Below are 16677 nucleotides of genomic sequence, written 5' to 3'. Positions count from 1 at the left end.
CATTCTGTGTAGCTAAAGTCATGATTGGGTGTCAGATTTAGTGATTATTGTTTTTCCAGATTTTGATGCTGGTTTGTGATTTGATTCTGGCAAACCAAATCCTATAATTCTGTTAAACTGTCTTTGTGCATCAGATTTTCCTACACTGGAACTATACCTGTGGTACACAGTGGTTATTCTGAATTTTGAATTATGTTTATATACAAGTGACCTGGAGATTTTCTGCAATATAACTATTGTATTATAACGATCAATGCTTGACTTTTAAGGTAATACAAGAGATTGCAATTGCCAAAATCTCTTCCTTCTGCTCTAAACTAAGTAGAAAACCCAGAGAATTGTTACACAGTAGAATCATTTTGATTACACTGTGAGGATGATTTAGCACCCCAATTATGCAGCTGTTGAAATTAAGTGAAGAGATCTTTCTTTATTAAAGACCTTGAGGAGATTTAGAAAGCAACAGCATATTATATTAAAGAGAAAGAACAAAAGGACATCATGATCTATTTAATTCTTCTGACAATGTCTGCATTAATTGATCAATGCTTAGACATGCATTGCTATTTACTGTTTGATTAAGTGTCCTCACATTCACTGGCATCAGCTAATGCATCCTTACTAAATGGAATTTATGCAAATGTTATTTCAATTACACATTTCTACATAGGTGTCGGGAACCTACTCATATATGGGAAGTGGAGGGCAAATTCACTCTTATTTTTTTTTGTTTGATTGCTCTCTTGAGAGATATTCATTGAATGAAATTAGTAAATTATTGAAGTACAGAAAGGTACTTTCACAATAATTTTAAGAAAATAACCCCCCTTGTAGGACATAACTTCATGTTTTTTGCATGTATTGGGTCCTTGATTTCGTTAAGCATATCATAGATATGTTTAAGCACTGATATTGTAAGAAATGAAGTTACACTTTAAAAATGTAAAAGATGAAATTGCATGTTAAAAATACAACTGTAGCTGAATATTTTTAGAAGGAAACTTTTGCTTAATTTAAATGTTAGACAACATTCCAAATACCTTAAAAAGAGCAGCATACATATCACAGTAAAGAAAATTTTATTTGGCACTACTGGCTTAGACATGGCTGTGAAGCCATAAATCAGATAAAGTATGTATTTGGACACTAAATTATTCTGGGACTTGGAAAATTCCAGTAATGCTATATTTTTACAGCAGTATATTCCTGTAACCTAGATCACAATCAAAGGATACATGTAAAGTAATTTTCTTCTGAGGAAAAGACAAATTTAAACTCTGTTGTAAGGGGTCCAACTGTGCAGTTTCACACTGTCTTAAGGAATAAGGTTGTTCTCCTGATGAAAATTTTCAACAGATTTTTGTCATTGAAATCATTGCACCTAAATGTGTCTAACATTTAATTCCATGCTTGCTTTGCTGGATTGTGCCATAAGGTATGCATTGTACTATTTACGTAAGAAGCAGATCTGAAAGAGAACCACACATCCTTCATCTCTCCTGTATTTTCAACAAAATAGAGAATTCCTTACTGCTGGGCTCCTTTTTGGTTTTATTTTCACAAGTATCTTTTCCTTCTGGCTCTCCAACTGTGTTTTTTACTGTCTTAGTTTTCACAGCTATCCCACTAATGCTCAGGATATTTCAGTGAATCTCTGTCAAATTTCATTGCTCCATGTGCTCTGCCACTGAATTTAGGAAAACATTGAACTCCACTGCCTGTGAAGTCAGTCACATTTTATTCACTGGATCTTATGCAAACACAGAGTTAGGAATAACTTGATAATGCCACCATCTGACTCATGTACTGGGACTGATAATAACTGCAGCCACATCCTGTAGAATGACCAGTTTGAGAAACATTAAAATAAAGAGAGTTGGCTTTTTCTCCTCCCAAGGATGGCCTAGCTAATTTTAATTTTAAGAACCATCTAAGAAGAAAGATGGTTTCCATAAATCATGGAAAATAAGGCCAAAGTGGAGAGGGAAAGTTCATCTAATCCACTCTCTGTCAAAACCTGCAGGACTAATATTTATTCTTCCTTAGAGGAATCCTGGATGCAGGACAATTTCTGAGATACACCTGACTAAACAGGTTGTTTTGGTCTCAAACTGGCTAGGTGGCAAATTTACAGTTCTTTGCTGAAGTTGCTGTTTTGATGATACAGTTCCAGCTCTGTTCTCAGGAGGAGACATTAACTTGAGCAGTGTGTGCCTGGAAGACGCTGCTTACTTTTCCAGACCTTGCACTTAACCACCTCTGGATTGCCACACCTGTAGCAGAAACCCCATAAACTTCTCTTCTTTTCTTGCAAGCAGTATCTTATATTCCTGCCATGCTGGCATCTCAGCAACATTTGCAACCCTGCTCACAGAAATGGCACCATTTCATGCAATGCTGCTTTCCATGGTGTGTAAAAGTGCTGGATGATAACCTCACCTGCAGTGCTCAGACTCGTTAACCCTCGCTCCTTCTGATGAATACAGAAGTGCAGATCTCCCCAAACTATCACAGGTTTGTTTGGATCAGGGGTCTGCACAACTGTGCAGTTTCAGAATGCAGAAGAGCAGATTCCAGGAAAGCAAAAATAACAGTGAATGAAAAGCTAAGAATATACTTTGGGTGAAGCATGGAAGAGGGAATTGCCAATTCCTCAAATAACATTGTTTATTTAACAGTATCCTGTTGGGGGGAACTACGTAGCTGCAATGACTCTTGAGTAACTGTGTGTACTCATGCCATGATAATGAGATTGATTATCGTGAAACTCTGCTCTCAAGGGAGCAATATTTTTGTCAGGCAAACACTGTCTTCTAAGTAGCCCCTGGTTATCCCTCACGGGGCACAAGGAACAAAAAGTGTGTCTGACCATCCAGGAGTATGTTCTTCCAAATAATAAAAAAAATATCCCTAAATTATAATCTCAGTGATAAATACCTCTCCACAACAATATTTCAGAATTAATATTTTTATCAAACACCAGACACTATCACTACTAATAAATAACCTCAAGAGTACATTCCTGTTTAGTATCAATAACAATATCAGGATTCAGCCCTAAAATATTTTGCATTTAAAACCTTGTGAATAGTTCACAGACAATGATGGCTGTGTTTCTCTGCTTTGGCAAAGAAAGATATCCAGTCAAATATATAGTTGCTTATTTATAGCTCTTTTAAAAAATTGACAGAATTCAAATAACAAAATCTCTCTCTATATAACCAAGTCTCTACATTTAGCTGGTGTCTGCAATCTGCAGCACATGTAAAGTAGTAAAGAAGCATTAATTAGTATTAGTTAATTATTTCTTGTCAAATTATTGTTTTTCTTCCACCTCAGGGCCTGAGCACTGATATTCCCCAATAATCTTCCAAAACATCAATGCAGAGACTGCACTCCTCCCCACTGCCTGCCCTTTTCTACTTCCTTTCTTTTAGAATATTTGAAGGCTGAGGTAGTAGAACACAGAAATGATGATATTTAATATCTCTTCCAATACAGACTGGCTTTGAAGGAAGGCAGTGTAGGCTTATCCCAAAAAACAGATTAATTTTTGGAAAATGTTTCAACTTGCACACACTGAGTGTGAGCTTTACCAAAGACACCTTCTGTAGCACTAAACAGCAGCAGATCTCCTTCCTCACTTAATACCTCAGTTCCATATTTCAGTTTACAGTCTGTCTTGATAGTTCATCCTATGTGTGATTAACAAAATCCAAACAGAACTTGCAGAGAACTGCATGAAAAAAATCCTCAAATGTCCTCTACTATTGTTTTCCAATTCTAATGCTAAGGAAGATGTCATTGTGGTCAGACAAGAGAAAAATAGAGATGCAAAAAGAATAATTTAGAAAAGTAGTCTTAGAAAAAGCTCTTACTCAAGTGTCTGTCAAGGGGATGAGGTACAATTGTTCTGTTTCATTAATTTTTAATCATATATGGCAATTGGCCTCAAAAGTCTCCAAGACTTTATGATGCCTCAAAATGAAAAGGGCAAAATGCTCTCCTCCATCATTTTGGAAGACATTACGGCATCTGTGGTAAACGCAAAGCCCCTTCCAAAGCAGCCTTAAGGGCTGAATGCTAAGGGAGCTGCTTGAAGGACAGCAATTAACCATGAGATCAGTAGCACCAGCTCATTTTTGTCACAATGATACCTTACCCCTAAGGCAAATATTGCTTTCAGGAGATGAAAAAATGAGAAATGACAGAATCACAAATGAGACCCCAGGACTGTTAAGGTGGAAGATCCCTAACTGAAATATAATAAATAGCTTTACTGTGGGGTTTTACCTTTATTTATTTAATATTTTTTATTAATTGTTTCATCCATAAATACACAAAAATTTTAAGTTATTTAGATGCATTCTGCCACACACCTTCTCAAGTAATTCTCTACTGGAAAAACCTGCACTAGCCACCAACTAAAATTTTATATCCTAACCATAGCTAGAATTTTTTTCAAAAAAGCAGACTCCGGACCTCCAAATCTGACTTTATCTATCTCTTAAATGTTATTTAATAAAATGAGCACACACAGTTGATAACACTTTTAATAGTTTGCCACTTTTAAAGGTTGCAAAGTAGTAGATGACCAAAACAACTGTCAGTTCATAGGTGTCAGGTACTGATATAATGTTAACAATCTGTGAGCTGTACTATGCTTGATAAGTTCAGACCAAATTCATCACTGACTGGGCTGGAACACATTAGGGATGAACAGGTAGGGCAAGTCCCACATTCTCCTCATGATGGAGAAGCAACTCTATTGTTGAATTGCTCAACAATTTTTCACTATACTAATTAAAACCATTTACATGAAACCTAAAAATATATTCCTTTTATGTCTTCCTTCACAATACAACTCAAAGAGCTTCACCCACTAATTTCTTCATAAGTGTTTTAATTTCTGCATGAATTATAGTATATTTGTACAACTGCTTCTTAAAGACATAATATTCATACCATCTGTCTCTCTGGGGCACTCTCCTGCCCCCCAAAACAATTTCAGAATTTACTGGCCAGTTTCAGTCTAATCTGACAGGAGGAGCCATGTCCCAAAGATATTACAGTTTAGAAAAGCTGGTGCTGAGCAGAGGAAGGTATACAAATTAGCACTCCAGTAAGGGAAAGGCATTTGCGGGGTGACCCACTATGCATGCTGAGGAGCAGCAGACAGTTGGCTGCAGAGTACACAACATTCTGTATCAGCATCAGTGTCTGTACCACTTCTTTTGCAAATATTTAAGGGATGGGAGAGAGATCTGGGAAGTGACATGGAGGAGAGGAAAGACTTGTTTTCTGTGAGGTGAGGGAAAGGAATCCAAATTCGTAGGAAATCAGGCTGCACTGATGTCAGAGCTCAGAAAGCAGAAATTCATTTAGCTCAATTTTACAATAATGTCTAAGATGGAAATAAAGGTCAATCACTAGTCATTCCTGGGTAATGGGCTGTTCCAATTTTCGGCAGCTCCAGGATGACTCACACGAGGAACACATCACTGCTGCATTCCTCGCCAGTGTTGCAGGAGTGACCACAAAAAGTCCCCACAGCACAATGTCCTCCCACTGCTCTCAGCCCCATCTGTCCCATCCTCCCACTGCTTTCTTCTTTAGAAACTCCAAGAGAAAAAGATAGTGGGGGGCTGTGTCACTGAGTAGGACCTCTGCAGCCTACCCCTGCCCTGAGATACGTATATACTTGCCTAGGTCCAAAAAATCTCCTAAAAGTAATTTGCAAGAAAGGACCTTGAAGCATCATATTTCCCAGTCCTACAGATCTACCAAGCTCCAGCATCAATGTCTCTAGAAGAGACAAAAAAAATGAGGACATAATCATGGCCATATCAAACCATCAAGCAACCAGCAATTCCCCAAATACACATCAAATCCAACATCTCTGCAGACCCATCCACTGTTTCACAAACCATTTCACAATGAAAGGCTGTACAAAGCCCAAATTTTATCCATACCAGCCAAAACTATGTAATGTATTCACAAGAACAAAGCTTTTCCTCAGCATTTTTGTGGTGTGAAGAGACAAATCTGCACAACTGTTGTCATCATTTATATTTCACTACAAAGCCAAAATCAGAACCTTGCAACAGTCAGTGATGCTCAAATATTTAATGACAAACTAGCTGGTGCCTTACAGAGCTTACAGTCCTCACAGACAGGCAGAAAAGGAAAGGATAAAAAACCAAAAGCATGGAGACTTACGGATGGTCATCCTACGAAGGAAGGAATTTATCTCTTCTGAGTTAAATGCAGATGTGAGCTCAACACACTCAGAACAAGTAGAGCCCGGGACTGCCTCTCTCTGAGGGGAGTGCTCTAATTCTTGGGCTATTATGCAAGAGGAAGATAAGTCACATCCATCTTCAAATGAGTAAAACCCAACTGCATGGAGCTTCCAGCATTTATTTCCTATTGTTCCTCTATAATCCCAGTGGAAGAGGTGTTTACTTGGATGAGGCAGACTGAATCATCCTTGGGGATGGATGGATGGATGGATGGATGGATGGATGGAGAGGGGCAACAGATCTTCCTCTTCAGATCTTCAGCAAGCAACTGCTGCTGAAGCAGTTAGACTGTACAAGCAGTTGGGACAAATCTACTGGACCATCTGCTAAACCCCAGGTACCTAAATGTTGAATTAAATGAAGTGGGTTTTCCACAAGACACATAGTCTCTCTAGCAAATGCCACTATTTCTTGATTTTTCAGACAAATACCATGTTATTACTAATTATAGTGGGGCTGACTTTCATCTGGAATAAATTAGTGCTGTTGCTGCCAATGACTGACCTAGAAAAATCCATGTAAGACTGCAGGATCCTTGCAAGAAAATGAGGCTTTGTGTTAGGTGGGGCATTGTTGCTAGGAAGACCTGTTGCTGAATGTTTTAATCCAAAAGATTAAAAACATTATTCTACATTATGGTCTCTGACTTAGCATGGTAAACAACCTCCAAAACTGCAATCTAGTAACAGTGCCTTTGTCCCTGCTTGGCATCAATGGCAGACACTTTTCTCTTTCTTTTTTTCAAAATTACCCAGAAAAATACAACACAATAGACCCAGGAACCAAGTGCTTTTTCAAACGCAGAACATAATTTAATCTTTACAACAGAGAACAGAAGAGTGTGGGTTTTCTCTGACTGTGGATTTCTTGCAATTTCACTGAAGATAAATATTTAGAGAGCAACCAATGGGATATTTAATTGTCAGGAACTATTATATTTAAAGAAAGTGCTAGAGATTTTCAGACTTGTTTTCCTATGTGTGTTGACAACTCATTCCCATAATTTACCTTCTGTATGACATCTAAATACAATCACTGCTGCAATTTGTAAATTGTTAATATTAGGACTGTAGGGGTGGCTATGCTTTCAGTTCTACATAAAAAAAAGGACAGCTTTTACATCAACATCTGGCTGACCTTCATTACTTTCCCATCCATTATTTGTACTCCTCCTCCTTTTCCTTGGCCTATTTTTTTTCTTGTTGTGCCCCTGGCTGATTTCATCCAGGAAGCTGCACACCCTCACTGCTCTTGGCTCCTGTGATACTCATAAACCATGAGACAAATAAACACAGGGGGAAAGAGCAAAACCAAAGCAGGAGGAGATCTGGCAAACCTAGATATGTGAATCCTCCAGCTGTGCACAAAATCAGTCCATTGCACCATCTGAACCGAGACACAGCATCCACCTACTCCTTCCATCCTCTCCCCTGCTTCAGTTTGTGTGAAAAGGAAAGTTCTTCAGGTCAGGACCAAAACTTCTCATAAACCTGACCAGCACTCACAGAAATAGGAGTGGCAATGGGACAACTGGTTGGCTAAACGATACAGTCCTCTGTCAGGAACTAACCCATAGGTCTGACAAACCCACAATGGGTAGAATAAGGGTGTAAGAGTTCAATTCCAGGAGGTATTCTCAGTACTATTTACTCTTTGGGGGAAACTTTTCACATCACAGCTTATCAAAGCGTCAAATAAATTCTATATTAATATCTAGTTCAAAGAGATCCTGAGAAGTGTTACTACTTGGAACTTCAGATCTCTGGAGGAAAAGCACTCTGAAGGTATGTAATAACTGGAATTGCATAGATAGAGTCTCCACTTGGTTACCAGTGGAGGTACAGATTAGATACTGCGTTAACATATGCAGCCAAAGAAGTCGAGTAAGAAATGCATGTATCAGTAGAAATGTATTTAATGACTTTATCAGCTTGCATTTGTCAAATTCTGTTGGGTTTTGAGTACAGCCAGAGGAACACCCCCAAAAGGATCAAAGGAACATTATTTCTCATATCAGAAAAATAATTTTACTCAGAGAATAAGAAAATGAAACAACTTCTCACAATGAAAAATGACCTTGTAAGATGATGCAGCTCTGAACCAAATTACATACATTCTACTAATCAATAAAATACAGTTGTCAAGGCAACAATGACATGAGAAAGTGAAATACAGAGGTCTGTCTTACATAAACACATACACATACCAATATGTTTTGTGAACTTTTGTAATCTAGTAATGACTTCAAGGAAAAATATGTTTTTACAAAAGAACACATATTTTCCCAGGCTTGATAGATTCTTGTGTAAGAGCTTTTATGAGATTTTAGACAAGTTGCATTTTGTTTGGTAGTCTTTGTTCTTGTTCTTTCTTTTTTTAACTGGAAAAGAAATGTTGCAAAAAACTGCTTTCAGTGAAAATTTATTCTTGCTATAAAAGTGATTTAAAACAGTGACAATTGGATGTGAGTTAAAACTCAATCAAAACATTTGAATATTGATCTTGAACATAGTTTAGACTAAAAAAAATTGAATTTGCAGATCTTATCTGTACTATATTATGCAGACTTTAAGGGGCAAGCTCTGAGTACAAAGACTAAATAAGAAAAGATTTTCTTTCTACAGGTCTTACCATTCTCATTGTATGTGTTTTTTACCTGCAAGCTCAGTTCTACTGCCTTGTTCAACAACTGTTATAATCTCAGTGATCTGAGTGGAACAAATCAGAGCGGGATGTTACTGAGTGTGAGACTACAGGTGATACCAGCCAGCCCCCTCTAACCTCTGATTTTGTGTTTAATTTAATAGAGCATTAAATTATTTCATAGCTTACCACCAGAACCTCTCAGTACATGTGCAGGCTGCTGGTACAGGCTGTTTCTTTTGCTGTAGCTAAATAAAGCCCAGGTGTCCCAGAAATGTTCACAGCTTCTTGTCCCTTTTTACAGAAACCATGGACAATACCTTCTGGTCACAGGACACCACCTCATGGCTCCCTAAATTACTGCTCATGTTTCACCCACCTGTGTGCTCAGCCACCTGGAGCTGGCAGATACTTTCCGAACTTGGATGCCATAGCAACCAGGGCTGAATGAATAATCAAGGCAGAACTGCAGCTGTCCACTGAATTTGCTCTGGAAGTTCATGTGGACAATATAAGTGTAATATAAATAAATAAATAATATGAAGCATGAGGATGTTTGACTGCTGCCTTAGAGGTCTGCAAGCATGCTCATTACAAGTACCAGGCTTTCAAGACTCTATTTTCTGAAAGATGGTTTTCAAACAATTTTTAAAAATGAGCTGCTTTAGCTCATTTAGCATCTAAGTTCACTGAAAAACTCCTCTGGAGATATCCCACTGAGATCTGCCTCCTAATTTTCAGTTCAGCTAAAAAATGAAGTCAACTCATTATGCAGCTGTCTGAAATATTCTTGTAACTGCAAACCCATGGTGTTTTTTACAAAGAACTGAGAATATGGGATGGTATTTTCAGATATGTATAAGCAATTATAGTCCAAACAAAATAGTGTCTTCATTCCCCATTGGGTTAAGTGATGAAAAGACTGACTGCTATGTGTGATTACCTCTATTAATTTGTATATATAAATTAGACACGTTCCTGCAGGCCTATGGAGATTAAATGCACTATGTAAGTGCTAAGTATTAACATAAATCTACATTTTGAATTCAGTGGCTCAGAAGCACAAGATAGGTGTACATTATTGTGCCTCTATCAACCACATCCTCTTCTGGTTATCTGGTGCACATGTTCTTGAAAACCAAGTTTATACAACAGAGCTGCTCATGCAGATCATTAGCCACTAGTGGAGGGATGTGACAAATCAAACATCTCCTGAACAAATCTTCTAAATCTGCCCAGAGAAGTTGTGGACGCCCCATCCTTGGCAGTGCTCAAGGCCACATTAGGTAGGGCTTTGAGCAACCTGATCTAGTGGACAGTGCATTTGCCCACAGCAGGAGTTTGGAATTAGATGATCTTTAATGCCCCTTCCAACCCAAACCATTCTATGCATCTTTGAACTCTTCTTCTGTGACAAGTGAGGGCCCACCCCCTGCTTTAGGTGTACCAGCTGGGATGCACAGACACAGCAGAGACACAGAAAGAGCAATGCCTCAATGCTACGCTCTGCTGTGCTGGAAAAGAAGATGCAGAGGTTCTTTTTGGAACTGGAGTTTAGGTACAGAAATGGGGGCCCCAAGGACATGGGCAGCAGAGAGTAGGTGCAGTCTCCAAGTATTTCCCTGAAACGAAATCAGTAGAGACCATGTTGTGACTTTTCAATGGTACAAAAGTGCTCATGTCTGGCAAAGGACTGCCATTTGCAGTTTTTGTCCCTGCTCAAAGCCTGTATAGCAAAAGCTAAAGCACAGCGCTACTATTTCCCATAAAGTCACCCCCAAATGGAAAGGACATGTCACACTGAAGGGGTGAGTTCAGCATCACTTCTCCCAGCAACACTCCATGAAGACACTGAAGCCACCAACCCCTTTTGCAGGATTGCTGGTTCCCAGGCTCCTTCCGCATAAACTGTTGGCTGCACTGGCAGATTTCAAGAACTGAGACAGCCCTAATTAGTGATTTCACAAGACCTTCCATTCATTTGCAATTCGGTAGCTCAATTCCACCATTTAGAGACATCTACCACTTGTTTTACCATCTCCACAGAAATTCCCTCCATCAATCCTTTCCTTTTGTCTATAACATCCACAGATATAAGAGGAAATTTTACGTGACACAGAACGATTCTGTTTTACTGAGTCTACTTGCTTTCAAAAGCATCAATAAATCAACAAACCAGAGGTAATTAAGGAACAAAAACAATGCTAAGGGCTTGATTTAAATACATAAACCTCAGAACATTCTGGACTCAACCTCAGCCCATCCTGTCTGTCCCTGTGCAAAATGTTTAAACAGCAAGTGAGCTTATCTCTTCTAGATGTGTTTGGTGGATGGAAACTGAATTTAATGTAGCTTCTCTGTATTTTATCTGCTTACATCAGAACCCTATTATTATTTTAACCTTACAATGACTTAATTAAAGTAATGTCCTAGCCAAGAAAAAAAATTGCATGGGTGGCCTGAATATTATACTTCCATATTTTTTTAGGAGGTGACCTTTCTGAGTTCAAGAAACCATGTTTGATCACTGGTTTTGGGTGGGAGTTTTGCTTGTGAAAATTATGAGTGCATTACAAGGAAAGCCAACTTGATTTATGCATAATTTTTCTCTGAAGGTACAAAACAAGTAGCCATCAACTTAATGCTACTTAATGCTGAAGGCTTTAAAGGGTCACATAAAGTCATCCTTTTTACGGAATGGCAAACAATCACGATTCTAGGTTAGGGTTATAAATGAGTAAGTAAATCACTTATGCATTGCATTCAGTTGGCCCCCACTCTGAACTCATTTAGTACATAACAGCTTGGCTGCTGCCGTATGTCTTGCGCAGACATTCAGTGGGTGGTTTCACAATGTTCCACAGCCTACAGAGTGCCTTTTTTTTTTTGTTTTGTTTGCTTTTGTTTTTTTTTTTTTTAATCTAATTTACTGTTTTTATCAATATCTGATAAGAAAACAAGAGGCAGCTGTAGCTCTACCACCCACCCCATGCTTGTCACGTGCTATATCACAAAGCACAAATGGACAAAATTTGTTTAAAAATGGGATAATATGCAACATGTCTAAAATATGGTCTGAGATATTTTATTTGTAAGAACTTGCACTCTCTTTTGTAGTGGCCACACAAAAAATGATTCCATGTAATGAAGAGATTTAAGAGCTGACTAATAAAAATGTAGGGACTGCATGGGCAGCAAACTAAAGGGCTGGAGCCTAACCACACCACCCTACCCACCCTTACGGAAGTGGAGTGATTAGGGGCTAAAATTCCTCAAATGTGCTCCAAATTACTAGGAGAATGCAGTCCCATTGGATGGAAAAACAAACTTGCATCAGCTCAGACCACTCTTTTCCCCTAATTCAAGACTAAAGTGAAACACTGGACTTACAGTGGAGTTGTTTACCAGCACTCTCTCTCTCTAAAGGAAGAGAGACCCCATCAAGAACCCTGTGATAAAGACAGATCTAAAAAAAGGAACTGGGACACTAAATTTGTTCTGGATCATCAGGCAGCTCAGTGGCATAACCAAGGAAGGTAATTGGCACCTTCCTCTGGAACCCATGGCACTACCCACTGTTCTCTTGAGTTAGATATACCAAAAAGCAGGAAAGGTTCAAACTAAATTAATGAAGAGAAAAAGCAGCTATGCCTCTGTGAGGGTCCAAGGAACTGTTCTGTGGGAGGATAACCAAAACACATAGTGTCTGAGAAGGAAGTAAGGAAGGAAATTAAGGAAATTAAGGAAATTAAGAAAATAGAAAAGGTTACAACTAATCTAAATTTCTGTAAACTTAAAAATCAAAATCAGAGGTCAACACATGAGTAAAAACAAAATGTCTGATAGCCACAAGAACATCCTCAAAACACAGAGACAGAAAATGAGTGCACATCAAGAAGACATGAGGCGCAGTGAGACCAAAGAACAACCTGAGTAGGCTGAATGATGGGCAGTGGCAGGATGCTGTCCAGAAGAGAGGTGATGCTGAGTTTATTCTTAGGATACTGTTCAAGCACAGTGCTTAACTGCTTCTACTGCTCTGATAAAAATGCTTGCTAAATATAGGAAATTTCCTTAGCAGTTTGGGTACAAGATTTTTCTTTTCTTTCTTTCTTTCTTTCTTTCTTTCTTTCTTTCTTTCTTTCTTTCTTTCTTTCTTTCTTTCTTTCTTTCTCTCTCTCTTTATCTTTTTCTCTCTCTCTCTATCTTTTTCTCTCTTTCTTTCTCTCTTTCTCTCACTCTCACCCTCTTTTTCTTTCTCTGTCAGTGAAAAATGTCTTGACTGTACTATGTGGTTATGCCTCGAAACTGGATGTGGTGGGGCACACACAATTATTTTCCCTTTCCCCAGGTTTGTTATGTAGTCCTGCGTTGGACTTGGCATTGTAATCATTAGTAGAGGACCATTTGAAGAGCCTAAAGGGTACCAAATGAAGTGGTATTGTCAACTGAAAAATCCATTTTCCTTTCCATGTTTGTTAACACAGTAGCAGTGTACTTACTGACTAAAAACATATCCCCCACCCTTTCGTTTCATCATATGAAAATCTTGGCACTCACTCCCTGCAACATGAAAGCAAATGCCTGTAGACATGCCTGGTATATAACAAGTGCCTGTCATGATGTGATGTGAGCTGAATTGATTTGAAGGCAAACACCTTGACAGACAGGCCATCAGAGCATGCACAAAAATAACAGAGAGATAAATGAATAACACTGATGTACAGCATATCCCTGTTGTTTATAATGTGCTTGGCAAGCTCTTTATTCCATATAAATAAAAATAATGACAGGAATTGAGGCTATTTTAGCAACAAACATCAGAAAAAAGAGTATCATTACCCTAGCATACTAATCTCTTGTGCTAAAGAGGGACAAGCTGTTTCTGCAAGCCTCACAACTGAAAACAGACTTTCCCCCGGATCTTTCACAAAGTCTTTCCTCCCTCTTCAGTAACAGCACACACCATCAGACAAGCTTTTGGCAGGTTACAGAGACCTGTACCCATTTCTGTCCATTCCCCTTCAAACCTCTTCAAATCATAATTTCCAGAATGTGCCTGGCACTAGTGGAAGCACAACTTGCAACACTCAGCTTGCTGAGACCCAGAAAAAGCAGCGAACCTCTGGCTGTGGGCAGTAGCAGATGCAGCAGCAAGACATGTCCAGCATGGTCCCTTCAAAAGGTGCCAATAACCCCAACCAGAACAGGATGTCAGGATAATGCAAAGAATTCATGTTTTGCCCCAGTTGTCCCTGCCATCAGTCACTGTGACCCCTCCTCCTAAGTAAATGAAATCAATCAGCAGGGATTTCTGTAAAATACATAAAGCAGTCATCTTCCAGACTCTACCAGAAGATAAATGGTTCCAGACATTGGACTGCAGCCATTTTCCCACACATGCTACAGTGTTTTGTCATCCATATTGGGCCATAATAGTGAGTGGGTTTTACTTTTTGTTTTTTTGGGTTTTTTTTCTCAGTCAGCAGCCAATGCTTCTGCTTCTAACTCGTACACTAAAACCACAGCAACAAGAGTAATTTTTCTGTACAATTTGTAATAGAACAGTTTCACTCCCAATCAGACAGTCTGGGGTCTTGTACAGAACTTTGACACTTTTCTGCTACAGATAATATCATCTTATTGCTCTCAGCTGGACCTCCACAAACCTTTTCAGGATTAAACCATATCACCCCAAATACAAGCCACTGAAGTGAAACAAGCATGAAATTATGAGCAATACAAACCTTATCTGAGAACCCACTAACAAGAAATAATATGATTGCTTACAATATCTCATGCTGGCTTTTATGCTAATTTCAAAGAAGGATACAAGTATACGACAAAAGATGCATCACAGTGTGAGTTTTCAATTAATTTTAACATATTTTCAAGCAAGTCCTTAATAATCTGTTAACATAAAATGCACTTTGGAAAGAACCATGGGGCTTTTTCATTATTAAGAAATGTGCAACCAAATTCTATCCTTAATTAAATCAGGAGTAATTTTATTAACTACACTAGACTTAAACCTGACTTACATCAGTGTAACTGAGGGTAGGATTTAGCCCCGGGGTGTTTATACACTGTAGTTCCAGTTAGTTTAGATCTATTTGGGTGGGAACTCCTTTCCCCTTTCCAGAAAAAATATTCTTGCCTATCCTTTTTCACCTCGCAGCTGGGGCCAAAACAGCCTTTTCTTCTAAGATATTTTTCTGAAAGGTTACGAATAAATCTTGTCCTCGATAGGAGGTGACCTTACTAAACAAAAAAACACCCTCTGAAGTAAGGGACACCAGCAGTTTTAAAGTTTGTTTACAAGTTTTGAAACATACCACCTCAAACAGATAAGCTTATTTACATCTTACAAATAAATAAAAACTTAAAGTAAAAGCTATTTAATACAGGAGCTACTTGTGTCTGTTTTCAAAGCTGAAAAGCCCTTTCAAACAGTATTAGCTGTTGTATTAAACATCCCTGTTCCAGTATAGAAACTTACTGTCCACAGATATCCTTGGGCTCCACTGCACCTCTGAACCAAAATCACTTTCTTCTTTACTTCATTTTCTGCTCTCTTGAAATCGGATTCCCAGTTCCTGACAGATGGCTCCTCTGTCACCGAGCTCTGCTTCCGCCTCCTTATCGCTGCCAGCTAATACTTCCACGATGCTTAGCTGTTGTCTGCGGAGCTGTGCTCTACATCATTTCTACTCTGATCAATGCTCCGCTTGGTTTTAGGTTGTTCTTAGTCCCGCCTCCTGCTCTTGAAGAAACGAAAACTCACAGCTGGATTTTCTATAAATCATCCCTTTTAAGAGTGGCTGGGCAAGTATGGCAAATACTACAGCTAAGACCTGCTGCTCTATTTGAAACTTCAAAAACAATTCCTCATCTTAATGATGCACACATGAAAGTTAATCATGTACTAAAATCACTAATACTGAAAAATAGTGGCCAGATAATTGTGACCTTCAGGGCTTAGATGCTGATTAATGTAATACAAAACTCCTCTCTGTTCCGAGGGGAGGGGGGAGAATATGGTTAAACCTACTGCCTCGGTGAACTGCTTTATATAGCGCTGTGCTTTGAACAGGAGCTTGTCATTCTTACAAAGATAAATTTACATTTGCAGTACAAAGCTTTCTGACAGACCAGCCCAGTGTACATACTGTTTAGGCTAGCAGCCCTAAGCTTGAAAGAGACTTTACCATCACAGCAGCTCTTCTGAAGTGTGGGCAAGAAATACTTTTATTTTCTGCACAGGACTAAATGCACTACGCAGCGCTGAGCTCATTACCATGTTTAACAAAGCATGGAGTATAAAAGCAAGGTGGTACCATAAAACTAGCACTACAAACTTTGTTCCCATGAAAACAGCAAAACAGAGCCCAGTTTCTGTAAACTGTTAATTGTTCTAATTCTCCACCTTCCAGATCTTCTTTCTTAAGAAACTGTGCTGTGGAAATGAAAAATGACTGGGCAGATCTGGATACAGTCTAAATGGGCTGCAAAATCCTGGTGCTTTCTCTAGGATTTTTCTATGGTGAAAGCAGCATCCCAGCTAAAGTGTTGCCAGGGCTAAAACCTTCCTTACTAACAGCTGCCTGTGTCCTGTGGCCCGTGAGTTCCGCTGACTACTGCCCACACTGAAGAGCAGCTGAGCTGCTGCTGGAGTCTTGATGAAGGACTCCTCGGCTTTCTGACTGGGGAAGTGTGCACAAGTAGCATGTGC

At 38.9% G+C, this 16677-nt stretch overlaps 1 protein-coding gene across 7 annotated transcripts in view; it reads right to left on the bottom strand.

Moving 5' to 3' along the window:
- STARD13 (StAR related lipid transfer domain containing 13) overlaps window positions 1–16677 on the bottom strand; it is a 286278-nt gene that overhangs the window by 56730 nt on the left and 212871 nt on the right. The window contains exon 1 of one of the 7 annotated variants that reach the window (XM_041416103.1): window positions 15445–15646. The exons of the other annotated variants lie outside the window; for them this stretch is intronic. The gene's annotated coding sequence lies outside the window, so the exon portion shown is untranslated. Of the gene's footprint in view, window positions 1–15444; window positions 15647–16677 lie in introns of those variants that run through there. 7 annotated transcript variants of the gene reach the window in all.

This window comes from Onychostruthus taczanowskii, unplaced genomic scaffold (assembly GCF_017590055.1).
Source record: "Onychostruthus taczanowskii isolate IOZ18803 unplaced genomic scaffold, ASM1759005v1 scaffold50, whole genome shotgun sequence".
In the NCBI taxonomy this organism is placed as follows: Eukaryota; Metazoa; Chordata; class Aves; order Passeriformes; family Passeridae; genus Onychostruthus; species Onychostruthus taczanowskii.
This window is presented reverse-complemented; position numbering and strand designations above follow the sequence as displayed.